The 20,887-nt window shown below is 35.6% G+C and overlaps 1 pseudogene across 1 annotated transcript; it reads right to left on the reverse strand.

The window, feature by feature from the left end:
• Nucleotides 1-15,717: 15,717 nt before the first annotated feature.
• LOC149530464 (small ribosomal subunit protein uS11y-like) lies at nt 15,718-17,300 on the reverse strand (annotated as a pseudogene). The gene is made up of 6 exons (XR_016358465.1): nt 17,117-17,300; nt 16,713-16,835; nt 16,583-16,628; nt 16,364-16,450; nt 16,120-16,249; nt 15,718-16,012 (listed from the first exon to the last, which is right to left on the reverse strand). The product of XR_016358465.1 is annotated as a small ribosomal subunit protein uS11y-like (transcript).
• Nucleotides 17,301-20,887: the final 3,587 nt, after the last annotated feature.

Below are 20,887 nucleotides of genomic sequence, written 5' to 3' on the forward strand. Positions count from 1 at the left end.
GTTTCACTAAGTTTGTCAAATAATTTTTTTAAAAAAGATAACAAACAACAAGAGATAACATAGATATAATAGTGGAAGCAGTAACTCACGTACATACAACCATCATAAATAAATTACATCTCTTAAGGGTCCAATGACATTGAATCGCATTTAAGTTTATTAATATAAAATGTAACATGTAACCCTAAATTCACATCATGGAATAATCATAAGTACGAATCCATTTAAATAATATACAATTACAAATGATGCTATTTGGCATAACTAGAATGCATAATCATCCACTGTACAAATCATAAGGGATGAAAAGCTCAAAGAATATACATCATTAATGAATTGATCATCTCGTAAGATCTCTGAAACCAAATACAATACAACAGAGTATAATCACCCAATAGAATACAAGATTAGAAAGAGTCCCGGTGCTTCACCCCTGTGAGCATCACCTAGATCCAATGAGTGCTAAGTGTTCCATTTATTCTCATGAGAGATGGTTTCATGTTGAACCACTACTCATGAAACATGGGTCAATGAGTTTGACTCAAAAATCACACAGTTAAATCCTAATAGCAATATCACAATTTGACTTGCTGTGGAAATTACTCCTTATCAAATAATGAAGGTTGCCGATAATCAAAGAAACTTGATCACAGTATTATCGATAATCCATATAATATTACGAGGACGTAGGCATGTGTGTGAGTGTGTGTGTGTGTGTGTGTGTGTGTGTGTGTGGAATCAATAGTAATTTTCAGTATATCAAGTAATTTGTGTTTTGCTTCTTCTGACGCTAAACATTAACACTCCCTCTTTAGCAAGAGAGAAGTAAAACATCAATAAGTTAGAATCATCATATGATCAACACAATATGAACAATAAATGATCTCTACTTGCACTTAAGCAATGTCTAGAGATATCCATTGTGATTAAGCTTCCATGATCTCTACTTGCACTTAAGCAATGTCTAGAGATGCCCATATAGTCTCTACTTGCACTTAAGCAATGTCTAGAGATGCTCATATAATACACACACAGGTTTATTATGTACTAGATCATCACCTTGTAAATAATTTCCTTCAAATAAATATGTCCATGAAAGATCGTCACCTTTCATCACATATCAAATGCTACTAACTAACCAATAGAAGCATAAACTTAAATGAAATAAATATTTTATTTCAAAAATTTATCATTACAATTAATCATACCAAGTTTTTTCTCTGAAGTATTTCAGTTTCACTTTAGCAAGAAGCTTGGTAAGGATATCAGTTGTTTGCTCATTTGTACATATGTATTCCAATTGAATAACCCCTTGATTCATCATATCTTTGATATAATGAAATGGAATTTCAATATGTTTGGAGAAGTTGTGAAATACTAGATTAGAAGAAAGCTTAATACAACTTTGATTATCATAATAAATCATAGTGGGCTTCAAGTGTCTTTTGAAGAGATCTGATAGCAACTTTCACAGTCATACTGCTTCTCTAACACCCAAGGAAGACGCAATGTACTCAGCTTTGGTGGAACTCAATATTGAAGTTTGTTTCCGACTAGACCAAGACATCATACCAGATCCAAGACTAAAACAATATCCTAAAGTACTCTTACGCTCAATGAAGCTTCCAGCCCAATCAGAATCTAAATATCTAAATAGTTCAATGTTGACTTTGTCATATTTGATTCTCATTCCAATAGTACCCTTTAGATATCTCAATATTTATTTAGTTGCATGTAAATGTATCTTCTTAAGAGCACACATAAACTGACTCAAGGTGTGAGTTGCATAGCATATGTCAGGACAAGTATTGATCAAATACATCAGGGATCCAATAATTTGTCTATAGTAAGTAGGATCTGTAGCCTCAAATTTGTTCATATCATCTTTTAATTTGTGTAGATTTATTTTAATAGGAGTAGCAACCGGTTTACATTCCATCATTCCAAATTTGGTTAAGATATCAATTGTATATTTTCCTTGATTTAGTATAATACAATTGTCTTGTTGCCGGACTTCTAATCCCAGAAAGTAGTGAAGTAACCCTAAGTCTTTCATTTCAAATTTTGCAATGAGTTATTGCTTACATTTCTTTATGAGATGTTCTTCACTTGTAATTAGCAAATCATCAACATATAATACAAGAATAATCATATCATCACCTTCAGTTTTGAAGTACAGATTTGGATCAGCTTCATTTTTGGCATATCTTAATTTCAATAGGTGATTATCTATTCTTTCATACCAGGCTCTTGGAGCTTGTTTGAGTCCATAAAGTGCTTTCTTTAATTTACAAACATAAGTCTTGTTGTCATAAGTATTGAACCCTTCTGGTTGTTCAATGTAAACTTCTTCAATTTTGCCATTGAGAAATGTTGTTTTGACATCCATCTGATGTACTTTCCATCCTTTAGATGCTGCAATTGCTATGATTGTTTTGACTGAAGTGTACCTGATAACAAGGGCAAAAGTTTCTTCATAATCAATACCTTCTTTCTGAGAGAAACCTCGAGCTACAAATCTTGCCTTGTATTTTTCAATACTACCATCTGAAGCATGTTTAATCTTGAATAACCATTTGAAAGAGACAATTGATTTGTTCTTAGGTCTTGGTACAACATCCCATACGTCATTCTTCAATATAGAGTTATATTCCTCAATCATTCCTTCCTTCCATGATTGATGTGAAAGTGCTTCTTCAACATTAGTAGGTTCAGATTTTATGAGCTCAAATAGTAATGCAACATAACAATATTGATTTCTGGTCCTTTTGCTTTCCTGAATTACTTCATTTGGTTCAACTTGATTTTCTTTTAACATTTTTCTAGCCCAAAGAGGTCTTTTTTTATTGTTATTATTGATGTTTTTAGGTTCTATATAATTAGACATGGAAGAGAAGTCAGAATCATCCTCCGTCTCAATTTTTGTAGGTTGATCTTCTTCAGAAATAGATTCATCACTATTACTAGAACTTTTAAAAGTTGTGTCTTCTTCAAATATTACATCTCTACTAATTTCAATTGTCCTTTGCCAGGAATATAGATCATGTGTCCTTTTGTAGTTTCACTATATCCAATGAATATTCCCTTTTTCCGTAAAGGCTCCAATTTCGTTCTTTTCTCTTTTGGTATGTGAATATAGACTGGACATCTGAATATTCTTGGGTGGCTTAAATCTGGTTTAATGCTTGTAAATACTTCTTCTGGAGTGGTATTTTCTAACATGGAGTGAGGGCATCGATTTTGTATGTAGACTGCAGTATTAGATGCTTCAACCCAAAATGAGTAATGAAGATTTTGATCATGTAACATGGCTCTGTCTGATTCAACAATAGATATATTTTTCCTTTCAATTATTTCATTCTGTTGAGGATTATAAGGTACAAAAAACTCCCTCTTAATCCCAACAGAAATATAGAAGTTTTTAAAGATATCAGATGTGTATTCACCTCCATTGTCAGACCTTAGCATTTTGATCTTTTGACGTGATTGATTTTCAACTAAGGCTTTAAACTCTTTAAACTTGGATAAGACCTCAGATGACTCCTTTTGTTTCAAAAAATAGATCCAGTTCTCCTAGAGTAATCATCAATGAAAATTATATAGTAAAGACACCCATTAAGAGAGGGGACTGACATAGGACCACAAAGATCTGTATGAATCAATTCAAGAATGGATTTAGATTTATGATCACTTTTAGAGAAGGAATGTTTAGTATTTTTGCCTAATGCACACCTTTTACAAATACTTGAATGATTTGCTTTCAAATTAGGTAGACCTTTTACAATTTTCCCTATAGATGATAAGGCTCAAAAGTTAAGATGACCTAGTCTCCTATGCCAGATTTCAGAGGAATTTAACTTATCATTACTAAGGGTTAAGTTTAAATTAGGATTTTGGTTATTACAAAACTTATAAAGACTTTCATCTCTAACTCCAATGCAGATGGTTTTCTTAATAGTTGAGTTCTTAGGCCAAGATAGAACTTTATCTTCTTGAAATGCAATTTTGTACCCTTGATCAGCAAGTCCGAAGATTGAGACAAGATTTCTTTTGATCCCTGGTGCATATAGGACATTCTTGAGTTGAAGTGTGATTCCAGAATTCAATTGTATAGAACAAGAACCAATTCCTTTAATAGAGTGAGAGGAATTATCTCCAATGGTTACTTCTTCTGATTCATGTTTTGAGAAGGTTTCAAACTTATCCTTAAATCTGATGATGTGACGAGAAGCTCCACTATCTATGATCCAAGTGTTGTGATTAGTGTTTAATTCGCTTGAGAGGGCTATGAGGAATGCATAATTTTCTTTATCCACTTTCTCAACATTTTCTTCTTTAACTTCTAGTAAAGCTACTTGAATTTTCTGCTTTTTTGGACATACATAATAAAAGTGACCAAGCTTATCACATTTAAAACATCTAACTTTGGACCAGTCACATTGTTTGTGAGATTTGTGATTTTTGTTGAAATCCTTCTTGTTATTCTTAAACTTTCTTTTCTTATTTGATTTGGTGTATAGTGTGTGGATGTCTTCCTCTTGATTTGAACTTAGTCCTCTGGAAGCTAGTCTAGACTCCTCTTTAGTGCATTCATTTTTTAGTTGATCAAATTTCGGAAGTTTAAGTCGTGAACTTAAACCTCGAATGAAGGTTTCCCCTGACAGAGGAAGACCTCTAAGAGCAATCATGCTTAGTTCCTTATCATCCACTTGGTTTTTCATAGTTGCAAGTTGATCTTTTAATTCAGTAATTCTTAAGAAATATGAGGTTATGGATTCTCCACTTTTCATCTTTATATAGAATAGATCTTGTTTTAAAGTTAACAATCTACTTGTATTGTTGATTTCAAATGTATTTTGAATGGAGGAGAATATTTCAAATGCAGTTTGAAGATTAGCTATAGATGGAAGTATATGATCCTTTACTTAATCTATAATGATCTTCATTGCTTTATTATTATGCCTTTTCATGTTATTTTCTCAAATTCACTTTCAGGCATGGGTAAATTTGATTCGATGTATTTTTCTAATTCTATTCCTCTTAGCACTATTAATAATCTGATCCTTTACTTAATCTAGCCTATCTTCTATCCTTACGTGATTCACCATTTTTAATGCTTTGATTTTAAAACCTCTCTTTAACTTTTGAAATTTAGATTAGAATGAATACTTTGCAAAAGTTTTCCTATCAGTATAGCACTGGTACCATGTTAATTATTGTAGATCTCTGATAGATAAAACAATTACAAAATAAATGCTTGCAGAGAATATCTTACTTGAATAATGCAAAATGTATTTACTTTTCTTTTGGTAGCGATCACAGTATTATCTTCCTTCTTCAAATTGTAACTGTAACAACTAAAATGTTGTATAACTAATGAAATAATAATAACAATAGTGAGCAATGTTCATACAATATTATTTATTGACTGCAGGTACTTTGAATGTCGTGGATTCATTGCTTTCCCTGTTGTAGAGTGCTCATGTGTGTGTGTGTGTGTGTGTGTGTGTGTGTGTGTGTGTGAGAGAGAGAGAGAGAGAGAGAGAGAGAGTAGAGGACATGTCTCCGAAAAGTCATACCTCTACGTGGCCCAAGGACCACATAGAGACATGCCTCTTCGGAGGCATGTTCGTTTACAATGATAACAAACAACCTTAATATATATGTGCCCAATAACAACAATATAACATGGCACAATAATGAGTTGTCTCCCGATAATAAAGGAGCCCAATCATAATGAAGGTTGTCGATAATCAATGAAACTTGATCACAGTATTGTCGATAATCCATATAATATTACAAGGATGTAGGCATATATGTATATGTATATGTATATGTATATGTATATGTATATGTATGTGTATGTGTACACACACACACACACACACACACACACACACACACACACACACACACACACACACACAGATATATATATATATATATATATATATATATATATATATATATATATATATATGTGGTTTATGGAATCAACAGTAATTTTCAATATATCAAGTAATCCATGTTTTGCTTCCTTTGATGCTAAACATTAACAGTCTTCAACGAAGTGTCAAATTCCCTCTAATCTTTTATTATCCTTCTAACCTCCTAACAGAAAGTTTTGTCATGCTTCCTTGTTCAATAAGTAACCATCTATCTAGAAATGTCATAGTCTAGATATTCACATAAGGCCTTCTCGCCTACACACATGGAACTTCATCCCATGAATCATAGTCCTTTAACTACGATAGTTTTCTGATCAGTAGAGGAACCATCTCACTTAGTATACTCCTAAACCAATATGACCCAAAAAAATTGAAGTCAACTAAAACATGTCCTCTATCTTCTCCCTTGCTTTTTCCAAGGTTGCCTCTAATAAATTGCTTCCTATTGGTAGAAAAGGATACTCGCCATCTCAATCATCAAGGATATTTGCTTCAAGAGCCTTACTTTATCCAACATGATCATCATATAACTAATGAATCCTAGCTCCAAAACCGCTTTGGAGCTATTGTCATAAGATTGAGTCTTGCACAATATTTGCTAGCATGTCTAATGTGTAATTCTTCTTTTCTTGCAAGAACACTCTTGAAGAAAAAGGGAAAAAATTAAGACAAATAGCTCTTATAGTACATATAGAAATAAGAGAGAGACTATAGTATGAAATAGAATCAATATTTACGAGGTAATGACCAACAATACTTATCTCAAGATGCTCATTAACATCCTTCTCACATGATTCCAATTATGGAAGTGTCGACCTCTAATTCTTAATCCAAAGTTCCTCCTTGGTGACACCACTCGTATCTTCTCAAAGATTAATCAAGAACTTCAAGATACCAAGGAGGCATTCAATTTTCTTAAAGAGTATGCAAGCCCTTCATCTAAGTCAGCCTTCTCACTCTACAATCTAAGATAGCACTAAATTAGACTACAAACATGAACCCTTTTTACACCATACGTTTCACAAACAAGATAGGCATATAATCTTCCTTCTTTCCCATCTATCGAGGATTTGAGCTATGCTCATTATCTCTGTCATCAAATGATTTTAATGACCATTCCACCATGAAAGTGTTTAGTTCTACAGTACAAGGAAAGCTCAACTTTCCTAACTTTAGGCCAAGCTCCAAAAGTTATCAAGTGCTTCTTAATCGTTGATAAGGTCCAATGGTATACTTTGAAACATGTCAGGTACTTATGAGACTCTTGAACCATATTAGGCCCTTAAATAGTTCTCAATTCACTTGAGTGCCCAACTTTGTACTTTTTCTATGGTTGCTTTTTTCTATTATATTCTGATTAAATAAAAAATTCTTATTCTCCAACACCACAGTGACAAGTAGAGTGCTTATGTCACCTGCACCCAAGCACTCTCTATTTTAATGGCATGAAATAAATTAATATTTAGGTTTGTGTATCAACCGGACGCTTCAAATATCACATTTGTTTCTCTTACACTCTATTATCAGCAAGTCTAGAAGATATACGAGCCCCCATAACTGTAGAAAAATTAATCGTCAAGTTAAATACAAAGATCAGCATCCCAATATTTATTAGATTCTTTATTATCATATGATTAAGCATATGATAATAAATTATATATAGATACACACACACAGACACAATGAGTGGGGTATAATCTCACACACACATATATACATATACATATACATGTGTGTGTGTGTGTGTACACACATATAACACACACACACACACACACACACACACACACACACACATATGCATAAATATACACACATATACATACATGTCTATATTAATAATATATATGTATGTATATGTTTATATATATATATATATACATTTGTATGTGTGTGTGTGTGTGTGTGTGTGTGTGTACATATGTATATGTATATGTGTGTGTGTGTGTGTGTGTGTGTGTATTATATATGTGTATAAGATGTGTATATATATTATACACACACACACACATATATACACACACGTGTGTGTATCTTTAGTGAGTTTTATCTAACTAAAACTACACTAACATTAACAATCTTGTTTGTTCAAAGTAAGTTCTTGTTTTATCTTGATCATTGAAAGGGGTTATAAGTAGACTCATTCTTTGAACCCTTGTCTTTTGTTGTTTCTTTTCCTATTGTTCTAATGTGTGCTCATAGGAATACCTTATCGTGTGGAACTTTCTTACAACCAACAAGCCCCTTGAACAAGTAGTCTTATGTCCAACTAAACTCATCCAACATCGTAATGACCCAATAACAAGTGCTTGGGAGACTGGGGGATTTGATCCTCGATATCCTCTATCAGGTAGAGTTGGTCGGTATTCCAGTATCTGGTAACATCTCAATCTTTATTGTGTGCCTTGTACCAGAGCCATGTCAACAAGACCCTCATTGTCGTTCAAGAAACGGGGTTTCCTTCCCTTGTCACAATTTTCCTTGATCTTTGATCATTTCCTATTTTACTTTGTTGGATTTTGGTCTTCTTACCTTTAAGTTTGATATCAGGATTTTTCAACTTGGATTGAGATTGCTCAACACTTCTATTTACAAGTATCTCCCCCTCTTCCTCCTCATAACTCTCATTCTCTCAATCCAACTCAATGTCCACTTCTTCCATTTAAGGGCTTGTGTATCCATCTTGAACATTAATAGGTGTGATGCCCTTTTCTATTGCATCATTACAATGTTGTATCTATTCCATGTTTTCCTCTAGCATATCTTATTTGTCAAGACATTATCATTTGTATCTCCTACTTCCCCTATCTCCTTCTCTCCATACTCTAAAGGATACTCGTGGGTTATTGTTCCATAGTTAAGTTTTGATTGTTGTTTGGGCATTTTGTTTTCAAGACCACGTTTCAGTTTGAGACCAGCCATGATGTCGCAGGTAAATAAGGTGTTGCTTTCACTGGCCTTGCTTGAGCAACAGTGCTTCAGACACCATTTCCAGGATACTATGTCTAAGATGTTTATCAAAGACTCCTCGGTTAGACCTATTTCCTTCATGGTTCCTGACCACCAACTAGGCTTCAATGGAGAGAGTTCAGTCTCTCCTTCTGTGGCACCTCATCCATTGTCAGCCAACTACTCCTACTAGTATTATCTTAGCTGAGTTCGGTGCTCATCCCTTTAGACTCTGCACGATTTTTTATCTAGTTTAGTTACTTCACAAACACAAGGGTTTTACGGACTTTGTTGATGGAAAATACTATTATTCTTACCTGGCTTACTATTCTTCATCTTTGATTTTCTACCTCAGATTCGACTTGTCATGCTCATTGCTGGTATGCTCAAGTTTCTAGGCTCGTCAGCACTGTTGGTATTGATATTGATCGCCTTCCCCCTTTTTTAGTATTCGTTGGATGCTCCACTCATCTCCTTCCCCCTCTGTCAAAGTTGAACGAGATTACCAGGATGGACATCTACAGGACGTATATCCAAGTGACTTGGGTTAACCTGTCGGGGGGTCTCTGTCCTCGTATGGCCTTCTATGTGGAGCATTTTATTGACATCCAAGACGGTATCATTGTTCATCCCTACTACTCTTCTCGCCGATGGCCCCATGCCCTATGTATCCAGTTGGGCTCTTTCAGAGCAGTTCTCACTGGCTTCGTATTCAAACAGATCATCAATTCAGCAAAGTTGAGTGGATTTGTCAATGTTGTGACATGGATGCGATCGAGAATGAGATACACTTTATTCTATTGTCCCATAAACTATGAGATTAGAGGGAGGTTCCATTGCTTATTCAGAGAGTGCAAGGGTCCTCCTTTTTCAGGTATGATGACCAACATTGCCTTGCTCTTTTTCTACAGGAGGCTCTTCGTCTTTAGGATTTCACCCTTGAGGAGTTGTCTACCCCTAGGCCTGCATCTCTCCATCCGCTTATCACTTCCTTCTTCACTTTGGTTACCTCTCCTAGGGGAACCAAGTGGCCTCAATACTCAGCCACAGATACTCACACTAGATTGAGGTGACCATACAAAGACCACTTGCACCACTAGCAATAGTGTACCTCCTCTACCCAGTGTCGGGTTCAGATTTCTCTGCACACAGCTAGTTATCCTTTTGTTTTGAGTTACTTTTCCATGGTTACGAACAACTAGTTTTGTGGTTTTGTAACCCCCCTTTTGTTGTTTTTCCTCTTTCTTTTCTTCGTTTTGTTTGTTTCTGGTTTGTTTTTTTGTACTCGGACACCATAACATTGGGGACCCGTCTTCGTGTGAAGCTTTCATTTACCCTTTCATGGCTTGCTAGATCAAGTCCCATTTTACTATCATCAATTTAAAGAATTTGTAGCCCACCAATTCTTAGACATTTCTACATTGCTCCCCTATTTTGCAAAAACCATCCATACCCTCAATCCACTTTCATATCCTATTGGAAAGGATTTTGTGAAATATCCATTTGACCTACCTTCTCAGTGGAGCTTCTAATGCCAATATCTACTCGAGGATCTTTCACCCATTATCCCAAACCCTTGTCATTGACATAACCAAATCTTATTTACGCAAATTATTGGGCTTTATATGGACATGACCATGTTTATTGACCTTAGAAATTTAGAAAACAACATCTGCTTAGATTCTAAGATACATTTACCAAAACCAAATTACATAAGTTATAAGCTCCTTCGATTTAGTAGCCAAAATGAATATATAGCATCAAAGTGAAAAAAGTAACCTAGAATCAAGGGTTATTAAATAAGTTGTAAGCTCCTTTCATTTAGTAGAAGTAACTTGGAATTGAGGGTTACTTGAAGTTCACGTAGTCAATGTAAACATTCCATAGAGAAAGTGTAAGGGCTAAACAAGGTCAATTGATATGTTTCTATGCTTGTGAGTCAAGATTAGATTGCTATGATTTTTTTCTTACCTATTTAATGACTAATTTCTATCTGATAATGGAACTTCGAACAATCAAGTGGGGAGGGAACTTAATGGCTATTTTTGCTATGGCCTAACTGGCTCTTAGCCAACATGAATGCATAATATCCATTTCTTAATAGTTGCCTTTTGGTTGCCTTTTATCGCATTATCATTATGTTTCAAGGAATGTACACAATGACCAAGTAGCTTGAAGGTCTACATAGAAGCTATTTGGCGTTGAAAAATCTTAGCATCCTAATTAGACCATTAGGAATTTCAAATGGAATATTCAATTCAACATGTGTCCCACAAATAATAAAGAAACAAAGATCTTTATTATGAAGTAATTCTATAAGAGAAATTGGGGAAACGAACTGGGCAAGAAAAAAAACCTATTGTATCAATGAGTTCAACACCACATGTGCTCAACTCCAAAACGCATACATTGGGGCCAACATTTCTTGGAGAGCTAAAAGTCTCACTACACAACTTAGAACCAGTTCTCATCAACTGTGATGTGAAACCATGCCATGGAAGAGGCCAAATGAGTCTTGGGAATAAAGAGTTTGCATGCTTTGAACTCTGGAAAGGTGGAAACCAAGTGACACTTTATGTTAGATGGGGAGGCGTACAAGGATATTAGGTTCGAATTTGTGGATATCATATTTAGCAGCTCTTGCCACAACTTATTCAACAAGGAGAACATTGAGAAGTTAGGTGGGCTCATCATTAGCTTGCACAATAAAAAAGCAAAATTGTTACAGTTGGTTTTGTTAAAAGGTTATCCCATAGACTATGTTTAGCCTCGTGGACGTTAAAAATCATCTATCTATCTATCTATCCCTACTCGTTTCTCCTCTCTTATTTATGTGTCCTTAGAAATGACAATTACACCATAGTTAATGATCTTTAAAGAAGCATAATACCCACACTTAACCTGCTAATCAAATATTTTAGGGGGCTTCGTGCTTTTAAACACAAATCCAATATTATGTACTAACATTTTTCTTTTCCTTTGTGCTAAGGGGGAGATTGTTGACTTGGTGGTCAGCACCTACTTTGGGATTCGTGACATGGCTTAACCGCCTCTTGTGGATCTGGGTAAGTCTGGTGCTTGTGACATTCGTTGATAGCTCGAGCTTTTGGCGCAACGGCAAACATACCAACTTAATGATGATTGAAGTCAGTATGTTGTAAATCCAGAAGGGGGAAGCTAGTATTTGCAAGAATGAGCATTTTAAGTCCTTGTGGGAGAATGCTCTGCATAAGAAGATGACTTGTGATTCTGGTGCTATCGTGCATGGTGTGTCAAATTTGCAGTATCCTATTTTCAAGTAAATGATTTCAGAGGTTGGGATTGTGTTTTGTTGCTTTCTTACAATGAGGCTGACTGTCAGGAATAGTCAGGTTTGGTCCAAAAAATGCTTTACATTAATATTTCCGGATGTACGGTTTGGTGGGCATATTCCTAATGTTTGTGCAATGTTCAAATTCAGATATCTTCTGTTGGTTTGCCCTGCAGGTGAAGTTGTGTTGTTATAAGTGTGATGTTATTTGTGAAGTTGTGTTGTTTTGGTTGACTTAGTTGATTTTGGTGGCTTAATTCATAACTGATTGGTTTGGATATGTTTTGGAGAAAGAGATAAGAGGTTGATATGGATCTTGCCATGGCATGTCATGCTTTGCATGGAGTTGGGAGCATCGAAGATTGTTTGGGCCAAGTGGTTAGCATGTTCCAATGCTTTGATACGCATTACATATGGCACCAACTTTGGAGAGTGTTGTGGTCCTTTGATTATCATTTGTGGGAAAAGTGTTGTGATGTATTTGGGTCCCTTTTATCTCCATGGGTGGAATACATAGTAGAGTGTAGACGATCATGGTAGCCAACCTTGTGTAAATGATGCTCACCTCTATCGTGGCCAACCTAGTTGTGTTTTTTAATGATCAAATTGTGATATATATAGATGTGCGGATGGTTGAGTTGAAATGTGTATTGACTTGGGTTGTATTGGGGATTGAATGTGAAATCAGTGTAATGCAAATGTGGAAGAGCAAAGGTGAAAGTGTGTAAATTTAATTGAGCTGTTGCAATGGTTGATCAAGAGACCATACATCCCTTTAGTCCCTCATATTCCTATACCTGCTAGAAGATAGTGGCTCTTTTGGCAGCTTGCACAAACCTATATCTTCACTATAGGAATAGTTCCTTTTAGAGACTTGCAAGCCCTTTGTTTCTTTCCCTATGATTGGTGCCTCAACCTGCAAGTTCTTTTGAGAGGCGCAATGTGCTCCTTAGCCTATGTGCCTAAAACACTTGTAATCAGAGTTTTATATTGTGAGTGTGATTCTAATCAGGTTTTCCCCATAATTGGATTTCCACATAAAAATCTACATTTCGTCAATATCTTTCTTTGGCGATTAAGTTGGATAAAAATAAGTAATAAGTGTGTGTGACAGAAAAGTTTTAAGATCTAGTCAAGACTCATTTAGAACCCCCTCTCAGTCTTATCATATGTTCAACAATGTCCACTAACATTTCTGCTTTATCAGTTCCCCAATTTATATGAATGTGATCTATAACATCGCCACAACATAGAATACAATTTTATCAAAGAGGTTACATACCAATAGATCAAGAGGACTGCGTACTACTCTCGCTTAAATATTTCTAACTCTGTTGAGCTCCGGAATGTTACAAATGCATTGCCTTCCACTCACTTTCTTTTGGAATCATATCACTACGCTTGCTCTTTTACTATAGCATTTACACAACTCAAAACGTGAATAACAACCAATGGGAGATAATATAGTAAGAGGAAAAATTATTAAAGAAATCCAAAAAAGAGGTAATAAGCCTCCTTAACATACATAGGACGAAGGCAACACTCATAACATTAGCACATCAGTAATATTATTGAAGGCTGTCACAACAAAAAGGGTTAAAAAAAGAAAACTGCTTTCTCTTAAAATGTTCATGACCAAAACAGCTACACACACCCTAAGAATGATAGAGGGACATTTGGAGATATTACTCAATTTGTTGGAAGTGCAGTATTTGAATCCAAACATGAAAAAGCTCATAAAGAAGTGATTGACGATGACAGGGCTCTAGGGTCTAACTCCAAACAAGGTGGTGCGGTCATATAAAGATCTGGCCATTTGGATAGCTCTAAACCCCTATACACGAAAGAAATTGAATCACCCATGGGAAATTCTGATCTGGAGGAATACGAGGACCACTATGAAGTAGGAGGGCAACAAATTCTTGATGAAATGTGTTAGGATTAAGCCACAGAAAGAAATAACAATTACATGCAAATATAAACAATATCAGAAAATAATAGATCGCACATAAGAGAACACAAGACACCAAGATTTAACGCGGTTCACCCAAACCCTGGGCTACGTCCACCAAACAGCAAGTCCAATATTATTACAATCTAGTGATTACAACCTGATTACAATCTGTAATCCCTTACAGCTCAATACTGTCACAAGAAGCAATTTTTGCATCACACCTTGTGAAAAACCTAACCCTAAGCCCTTTTATACAAGTATTTTTACTGCTTGAGGGTTATAATTAATTATTACATGTTGACCCATAGGGCCCAAAAAAAATTTCCGAGCCCCAAAGAATTATGAAGTGTGTACAGTACTTCTCTAATCAATCACCACAAACTAACAAAATGAATGCTCCCTACACAGACTCTGATTATAGTGAATGCTCACAGTCTCACCAAAGCATACAGAGGCAGATTAGTTTACGCTGTGTGAACCAATACCAACCAAATCAATGCCTTGCAGAAAAAAGAATGGTTAAGATGTTATAAGTAAAATGAATAATATGATTAAGTTTTAGCTCAAAATTAATGCACAGATTTTCCGTGGGATGTTGATAAGAAGAAAAATAGCTATACCATCTCTGGTTTGGAGAAGCCTATGAAGAACAAGTATAACAATAATTTGCATAGGGTTATGTTAAATGATTGGGGAATGTTCCTACTCCCTAGGTTCTTTTACTGGGTCGATTTTGTTGTCAGTGCTTTTTTGTTCTGTTGGATTGTTGTGTTAGTGTTGCTTTTCTGTTTTAAGACAATATGTGCCTGTTTTGTCTTGCCTTCAAAAACTTATGTGAAGACTCGGGATACTATTATTCTGCTGCTTTATCAAATGCATTACATGCCCATTCATATTCCACTCTAGAAGTCGCCTTAGGTAATTTCGAAATTTCCTTAATTCGCCAATTTAGACTTTCTGAATCATCATCAGAAAACTACTCTTTAACACTCACACAACATTACATGTTTGTTCATATTTAACTCTAGAAGTAACAACCTTAAATTAACTATCAAGTTTCCTGTGTTCTTCAGTTTCAACTTCTTGGAATCATCAAATATAGTTATCCTCTTCAGCAGTCACACGAAACATATGCTTGATCGTATTCAACTCTTAAAGGAAACAATAAAGTTTCCCATATTCTCTCCATTTTCAACTTCTCTGGATCATCTGAATCTTTATGTCCAACTCCATAGGCCAATGATTGGAGATGCATTCTAAGAGGAGAAAAAGGTGTTTGGCACCTATATTCATTACCTATGGGCAATTTAAAGTGCTAGCATGTAGTTCAACAATTAAGTGAAGAAAGTGGGCACAGAAGAAGAAAATAAAATTAATGTAATGCTTCCCAGTGCACAGATTATCAGTAAATAAGAGCGCAATCATAACAGAAATAATCACGGTCATATACCACAAAGGCTGAAATTGTTATCAATAAACAAACCAAACAGGATTCTAGCACAAAAGCTTGACTAGATTCTATAAACTAAAGTAAATTCCAATTGAAATGCAATGAGTTTTGCTCAAAAAGTTGCTCTATAATTAAACACCATATATCCTAGATATTTTTCGGAATAAAATTAAATACCTCTCATACAACTGAATTATGCAAAAATTGGCCCAAAGTACTGGAACTAAATCATCTACTCTTGTGTTTGCAAATCATGCAATTGGCCCAAAGTACTGGAACTAAATCATCTACTTTGTGAAGTGTCAAAACAAATAATAGCATCCAACAAAAATACTACAGCCTTCTTCCTCTTCGTCCACCCTTTCTTCTGGTACTGTCTGTTGGAATGGGAGTCACATCCTCTGTCAAAAAAGACAACTAAGTCAAATATACAATTTTCCGTGTTTTCAGCAACATCCAAAACCAGTTAATTTCAAAACAAAAAATAAATAATAGCAAACAGCTTTACCTATGCGACCAATTCTCATTCCAGATCGAGCAAGAGCACGAAGAGCTGATTGTGCTCCAGGTCCAGGAGTCTTTGTTTTATTCCCTCCTGTTGCCCGAAGCTTAATATGCAAGGCAGTTATGCCAAGCTCCTGAAAACCAAATTATATGCCATGTACTTGGTATTAAAAGTTTAAAACTATGTACATCAATATGGTAATTCACTGAAAACCTTTGTGTCGATAAATCCAACTGAAATAATATACCTTGCATCTTTGTGCAACGTCTTGTGCAGCAAGCATCGCAGCATATGGGGAATGATTCATCTCTATCAGCTTTGACCTTCATACCACCTGATAGCATCAGGTACGGCAATTATTAGCGATTCAAAGATTGAACAATGTCAATTTGTTATCTTACTAGAAACTTCTAAAAGGTAATTATGTCACAATAAAACCAGAATGTGTTGACAAAAAGCTTTTTACCTGTAACACGGGCAAGTGTTTCCTTTCCAGACAAATCAGTCACATGCTGTACAGGAAAGAAAATTAGGATGATAAAATGCTACGGGAAATTCAAGCTGCTGAATGATACATAACATAGATTACAGCTTACCACGAATGTATCATTGAAAGACGCAAATATGTGGGCTACACCAAACACATGTTCTCCTTCCCTAACTGCAGGTCCTAGAGTAACATTTTCCTCCTTCACTTCTCTGGTCTTCTTCTTCCCAGACTGAATAAAACATGAAAAAATAGTAACGCGAACAATTAGAAATGCCCATGCTCTCAAAAACAAGTAACCCCTAATAGTGCATAAGCTTGAGGAAACTGAAGCAGTGTAAAGATCATGTCCGTTAAGAACACGTTTTCTCTGAGATCCATTCCGATTAGAACTATCATGCAGGAGAATACTTCTGCACGCTGGACCTATAGAAGGGTAATAGCAAACTGGACGGAAACAGACTAATTACGGAGAATGAAGAAAATACGATTGCATCACAGATAAAATCTTACCATTGTAAATTTTTACAAGCCTCTCAATCTGAGATCTCTGGGTGCCTGCTATCCGCCGCTTCTTGTATTACGCCTGTTCTTTCCTTCGTGCGTAACAGAAAGAAAAACGCAGTTGTTTTGAAATAAAACCCTAGAAACCCTAGAATGTAAGGCAAGCTTGTGTGCAGAAAGTTGAGTTATATTGATTTTTTCATTTATTTCATTTATTTATTTTTCTGGTCTTTTTCATTATAAGATAATTACAATTTCGTTTATTTTTGGTAGTCAATTTGAAATATATTATTTAAAAAATAAAGTTGAGGCTATTACCATTAACTAGCAATTGTTTATGATATTTATCTAATTTTTTGGTATTATATGTATTTATGTAATTTATATATTATAAAAAATATTTATTTCATACATGATTGGTTAAATTGGTTTAGTCTTATAGGATCTAGGCTACTTCCACATTACATTTTTTTTGGTCCAAGATATACATTACAAAACAGAACAAAATTTAAATGACAAAATTTAAATGTATAGAATTCACATGATTATTAATTTTTCACTACATTGTAACCTCTACCCAATATTTTTCACTAGTGTATCCTCACAATAAGTTTTCAATTTTACTTAAATTAAGCAATTATTATCAACTATATGAATAAAAAAAATTAATTATAATTAGTATAGTTCTCTTAATGCTCCTTTAACAACACCAAAATTATATTATAAATAATTTTTTAACTATGAGGTAAGTACAAGTCACTACGTGACACTTGTTTTAATTATTTTATATATTTTTATTTTTTAAATTAAAACATAAATTGTATTTTAAAATTAATTCAAAATATTAGTATTTAGAAAAAATAGAAATACAAATTAAATGATAAAAAAATAATAACTAATTAGATAGTATATTTATAATAAAAAAAGGTGCAAAATACAAATTAAACAAGTGTCACACAGTGGCATGTACTTGCCTTATACTAATGTGTGTTAATTTTATTGAATATAATTATTATTATTTTGATAGGTAACATGTTGATTTTATTAAGTAAAGGTAGAGCTTACAGAGATAAAAGTTTCAGATATGCCATAGTAGTAAGTGGCCAAAAACACACATACCCGCCTAATATCTTATTCCCCACTAACATTAGATAGTCAATATTTACAAAAGGGGGCATTACCACCCGACCAAAAGGCCAAACCCTTTCACAGTAATTTACATAGTTCATGAAGAACATAAACAAAACAAACAAAATCAAGACCTTAGAACAGAAGCCATAAGGCTTCGGTTTCAGTCACTTGAACCATCTTGTTGCATCCTCCTTGGTGAAGTTTGGAATTGCACAGTCATCCTCCATAGCCCGCGACATGCCCTTGTGTTTTGGTCCTTGAAGATGCTTCCAGTCAGTTGAAGTTGTGCTCGCCTCTGCTTCCAACAACATGTTCATCCATGCACCAGCCATCGTGGTCTCCCCTAAGGCATCTCATCCGTCCCTTGCCATTTGAAATCTCAACGGCTCCCCTGGCATCCTCGCGCTCTTATGTGGAGTCGACTTCATGAAACCTCTCCTTGCCTCATCCTTAAACCAAATCATTTCCTCCAGGAAAGTGACCACCTTCCTCCATCCTTTTGCAGCTTTTGGCAAATGAACCCCTTGTGGAGATGCAGAAGACCAAATTACTAGAGGTTGAACCTGAGATTCTCCCCTCCCCCAATTATCCTCCATGGGCCCCACCCCATTTCCAAGCCAACACCCAACACTAATGTGTCATTTACATCATCAATCCCCAGTAGCCATTGTGGATCCATACAAGTTACCACAACCTAGTGAACTTCCTCCTTTGATTCACCAACTAGCCGAGTCAGAGCCACGAAGAGAGATGCAATGTCCAAATTGGATCTTTACCTCCAATAAGTGTCCAAGTATTCTAGACCAAAAATATCATTAATGCCAGCCATAAATTCCTTGTCTTCAAACAAGAAAATATTCTTTAGCCTCCTCACTTTGATCCTACCTTCATATGAATAGGTCTGGTTGTCTGATTCCAATGCGAAATTGGCCTCCATCTCAAGTTTCAGAGCAAAGTTTACTGCTAAAATCAATTCATGTATGCCTTCAATCACGCTCTTGAAAACTTTGGAAGCCCAAATTTTGAGACGTGTTGCTTTATGATTACATATACTCTACACGCGTGATGGATTAATCCTTCATGAGTACCCTTCATTTTGAGAGCTCAATCTCATAATAAACCATTCCAAAACCCATAGCCCTTACGCCAAATTGAGAAGCCTAAGGTCTTCAAAAATGTCATCTCGGTTCCCCAAGGAACCATCCACTCCCAAGTTGGCCAACTTTTCTACCAACTTATTTGCCTCCTGATAGACGTGGGTTATCCTGAGGTCTTCAAATTTCATCAATAGACACTTAATTTGGAAAATGTGTTTATCAAGGTGCCATGACTCCAATCCCCCTTTCTTGATTCCATTGATGATAATCTCTGAATCTCCTTCCATATGCACTCTATGTATGCCAAGCTTAACTCCTAAAACTAAGGCCTCCTTGGTTGCTTCAATTTTGCCACATTTTTTGTGCCATCCCTTTGACATTTAGCCACAAAGGCTAAGGAATTTCCCTTATGGTCTCGTGCTATATATCTACATCCAAATTTACCCGGGTTTCCTTGAGCATCCCCATCAAAATTTATTTTAATCCATCCCTCCTTTGGTGGTTGCCAACAACACCTTTCTCTTCCATGAGTAGGATCGGCCCTTACAAGCCCATTAACAAGCCAAAATTTAATTGACAGGAAGTTTATTTGCAGTCTGGAATCTTGCCTTGTAAATAGAGTATCTTGAAGACATGTGGATGGGGTTGCATATGAGATAACTTTTGCAATGGCCCACTCTAGCCTCTTTCGAAAATGAACCCTGTCTTCCTCCTTTTCCTAGAATATTCTCCTATTCCTTTCCTTCTAAAGCTCCCAAAGTGTTGTTGTCGGTATGACATTCCACGCCACTCTAAAGACATGTCCTTGTTTTTGGGCTCCAACCAAGCTTCCAACCATCCCTTCAAAGTTTTTGTGAATGGACTTGCCCACTCCAGCTTTGATCTTACCATTGTCTATGCCTCTTGCGAAAAGTTGCAATGCAACAGGAGGTGATCAATTATTTCTACAACTTCCCTACATAGATGACACCTAAAAGGTCCCTGAAAACCCATCCTCTTAAGTCTTTCTCTAGTTAAAATTTTGCCATTGCCTACTAGCCAAGTGAAAGCCCCTACCTTGGGTAAGTATGTTATGTCCCAGCACAAGTCTTGTTCCCAGACCACCTTATTATGTCTTCCTTCCAACAACTGATATCCAATTTTCACTATATAACGACCACTTTTGGAGTCATACCATATTAGTTGGTCCCTTACATTGGAAGATACTAAAGCTCATTCCTTCAGAATTTGTTTCATCTACTCTTGATCCTCGTTATTGAGGGTTAGGGAGGAAACCTCCTTCCATTTCTTAGGTAAACCATTTGATGTATTATGCCCATTAATATAATCGTGTACTTTGGATCCCCATTGTTGTTCTGTAGCTTCAATTAAACTTTGAGACACCCCAATGTTGTCCAACTTCTGACCTCCATTCCACAAATCCTTCCAAAAATATGCCTTTGCTTTGTCCCCAATCTTCCATGTCAAATGGTTAATTACTACCTCCCTACAACTTATCATGAAATTCCAAATTGCTAAGCCACATGGAGGGTCAACAATAGTCAAAATGTGT

Source organism: Cupressus sempervirens, chromosome 11 (assembly GCF_028749045.1).
Source record: "Cupressus sempervirens isolate cs-2001-9-10 chromosome 11, ASM2874904v1, whole genome shotgun sequence".
Classification (NCBI taxonomy): Eukaryota; Viridiplantae; Streptophyta; class Pinopsida; order Cupressales; family Cupressaceae; genus Cupressus; species Cupressus sempervirens.